Source organism: Electrophorus electricus, chromosome 5 (genome assembly GCF_041902795.1).
Source record: "Electrophorus electricus isolate QZ-2024a chromosome 5, ASM4190279v1, whole genome shotgun sequence".
Classification (NCBI taxonomy): domain Eukaryota; kingdom Metazoa; phylum Chordata; class Actinopteri; order Gymnotiformes; family Gymnotidae; genus Electrophorus; species Electrophorus electricus.
Window position 1 is genome coordinate 11,470,001 of NC_137501.1, and position 2,453 is coordinate 11,472,453.

Consider the following 2,453-nt stretch of genomic DNA (forward strand, 5'->3'; position numbering starts at 1 on the left):
GTCAGGACTGTCTGCCCATGCCATTTTGGGTCTTGCAGGTGCAGTTTCAGGACAAGGTCAGCTGACCCTCCCCTGCCCCCATCCCCTCCATGCCCCTGCTTTCTTCACCCATCACTTATTTTTGGTTACTGAACAGGGAGAGCTGTTTGTCTGTGTTCAGAATTGAACTAGATTGTATATTCAACATTTGAAGTATATTCTATTTTGTTGTACTCTTGTTTCAAAGTGTATTCAAGTAGATTTTACTGAAATATAAAAACACTCATGACTTGAAGCAGTTGTGTTTTCATTGATGTGATCTTGTAGGTTTACTCTGCACTTGGATACTGAGCTGCTCAGGTTGGATCTGCCCCATCTGTTCTTGCACCTGGGAGGGAGTTTATACACAAGATTCGTTAAGATACCAGTGAAGGTGATCCAGTAGAACTGGGCCTCATCTCACAGTCCCAGTTTCAGTTGTTTCATGTATTGTGGACAGAGCGTCATTGTACACTGAACAGAAACGGTGAAAAGAAAAATTAAGGACTGTCCAGTAACCTGCTGCATCCTGGAGAACAGGTTGTGTGATGTGATCTTCACACTGATGTGACAGTGTGGAAGTGTTTGATCAGCTCTGCTGTTCTCTCCACTCTTCCAAGCTTTGCGGTTGTGATGGAGCTGCTACCGTACCAGGCTGTGAGGTGACCAGATTGCTCTCTGTGGCGCTTCAGCTGAAGATGGTGAGAGCTCTGGAGGTCAACCAAACCTCTTCAGCCTCTGGAGGGAGCAGCTGGTGTGCAGACTTCAGTTTTGAGAGTGGCAGGACCAGGTGGTCATCGCTGACTAGACACGAGGAACCTGAAGCTTCTGACTCTCCATGGTGGTTCCATTTATTGTTCTCTACAGCAGATTGGTTTGAGGGAGTAGGACATTGGCACTTCTGCTCCAGAGGCAGCAGGAATTCTAGTGGATGCTCTCGCGAGCGCCCTCTGGCGGTTTGCTGCTATTTGTTATAGAATGGGAGAAATAAGACGCATGCGGGCATCTTAAAACCTGTCCACAAGAGTCACGTTCCTGTGACGGACTTGGCCGCGTTGAAAACGCGCGTGTACTCTCATGCAATACTGCTATCGAAATGTTAAGATTAAATGTAGTTTACTTTTGTTTCCTCACGTTTAGTGTTTTTTTTTGTGAGCACTCCTTTAACCGGACATACGTTTCAGTTTTTGGCTGGCTCACCTATCAGTGACGTTATTAAATCATTACAAAATGTTTCCATGCCCTTCTGATTTAAACAGCTACAGTACCATAATTACTAATATTACTATAGTACTATAAGAACGGGACGTCCTTACAGTAATTTTTACCACAAAACGTCTGATTTTAATAATCGATATCCCGTTTTATAATGGAATAAGAAATAACTATACATTAGAGATTTACGCTTTGCCGTCCTACAAAATAGCTATGCGTAACTACAACTACAAAGCATCGCTGCATTAAATATTCATGAAACATTAACTATCGGGGGTTATATGAACCGGGAAACATTAATTTGGTCTACATTCATTATCCGGTAACAGGACGTCGGTCTGAACGCTGATCGTGTACATAAACGCACAGGCGTCATTTACGGTGGGGACGTGTCCGCGACTTTTTGAAAATGTACCATACTAGGAGAAACAGAGCAGCATTTCTGTTATCTGTGAAAAGTGATTCCTCTATAAAGTGTGTTTTGTTCAATAATAATTGGAATAATAATATGCTTGTTTCGTCAACATGAAACGTGGTGTTCCCAGTGACGATCAGAAAACGCTTGTTTGTTTGTTTTTGTCATAAAATGGCCAAATACTAAATGAAGCACAACTAACAATTCCTGAAACGAGACAAATGACTTTTTATCCAAAATGAATAGAAAACAATTGTAGTACTAATATATTTGAAATCGGAGCTGGCCCAACGCCGACAGACTTGCCAAACATAGCCATGAAATCTTTAAGTGTATTTCCGGGACGAACGGCGCGCGAACGTCGGGGGCAGCGGCACGGAACCTCAGTGCGCGTTCTCGTCGCGAGCACTTTTCAAAGTTGCGCTCATGCATGAGCGTAGTCGATTCTACCTGCAGCGATGTGGCTCCTCCGAGAAGCACTTTGGCACAAAAACACTTCCAAGAGCGTTTCAGTGCTTGAGGAAAAAGCGCGAAAGCTCATTTCCCCACAGGATATGACGGAGACTGTACCGAGATGGCAATTCGCACGAGATTAGAATAAACGGGGGTTCTAGGCCACGGGCGGTTTAGGCTAAAGGAGTCTGAAGGAATCCACGCACCGATCTGTAATTATAATAATTCAACCCCCACCTCCCCACGGACTAATCCACTCACGGTATGACCGTGGGCGTTTCTCGGGCCGTAATGCCGTACGACGCAGTAAAATCTAACCCCAGCTTTAACGTGTTTTGACTGCACATACTGT

The 2,453-nt window shown here is 44.3% G+C and overlaps 1 protein-coding gene across 5 annotated transcripts in view; it reads left to right on the forward strand.

Annotated features, from left to right (window-relative positions):
• The window catches only part of elf2b (E74-like factor 2b (ets domain transcription factor)), an 18,413-nt gene extending 18,139 nt beyond the window's left edge, over nucleotides 1-274 (forward strand). For all 5 annotated transcript variants that reach the window (XM_035530034.2, XM_081714187.1, XM_035530033.2 and 2 more), the window contains one exon: nucleotides 1-274. This exon is cut by the window's left edge and continues 1,427 nt beyond it. The gene's annotated coding sequence lies outside the window, so the exon portion shown is untranslated.
• Nucleotides 275-2,453: the final 2,179 nt, after the last annotated feature.